Genomic DNA, 899 nt, shown 5'->3' on the forward strand with positions numbered 1-899 from the left:
AGAAGGAGTCTCAGAAAACCCCACCAAGTCCCTTTGATTAAGAAGGATGGAGGATAGAATCTGAGAAGATTCCCTTAGAATGCCTGAAACAGCTGTGTTGTGAGGTTGCAGCCTAATATGTGGTGTGGGACAAAAACCTATCTACCGACTAAAAGACAGATCCAACATAGAGTTATAACAAAAGTTAAAAGTCAAAGGATGGAGACAAATATGTCATGAAAATGCAAAGGAAAATTTAGCCATAGTGTAATACTAATATTAAGAAAAACAGAATTTTTTTAAAAGCATTCGATGGGGTAGAGACATTTATTGATGAGGAGCATAATGAACTGTGCACTTGGGAATCCCCTCCCCCATCTTCACCTGGTCAGTCCCACCCATCTTTTTAACCTATTTGTCATTTCATCTCTAGTCTAGGTCAGCACATTATCACAATGGTATTTACATAATTCAGGTAGAGAGTAATAATTCATTTTTTTGTCTATTTTCCCATAGTATGCAATCTTCAAAAGAGCAGCAATTATACCTGGTCCATAATTGCCTTTCACACCCTACAGTTTGAATTAATTATTCAATTGATTAATAGTAATGGATTTCTATTAACTGAATTGTATAGCACTAAAATATACAATAAGCAAATTATAACTAAGGGAAATTTGATAAAAAGTAAATGACATAAAACTTTTTCACCTACCAGCTTGGTAAAGATTTAAAAATATGATTTGGAGACAAATGAGAACTTGTGAAATGATGATGGAAGAGAACATGTGCCACAGTCCTAAAGGGTAATTTGTCTACAACTACAGAAATAAATTTACATGTAAATGGATATTACTTTATTAGATTTTATATCTTTTTTGAATCATTAAGTCCTTAAGAAAAATACATCTTTAGAAGAT

The sequence above is a fragment of the Galeopterus variegatus genome, unplaced genomic scaffold, assembly GCF_000696425.1.
Source record: "Galeopterus variegatus unplaced genomic scaffold, G_variegatus-3.0.2 Scaffold3312, whole genome shotgun sequence".
Lineage (NCBI taxonomy): Eukaryota > Metazoa > Chordata > Mammalia > Dermoptera > Cynocephalidae > Galeopterus > Galeopterus variegatus.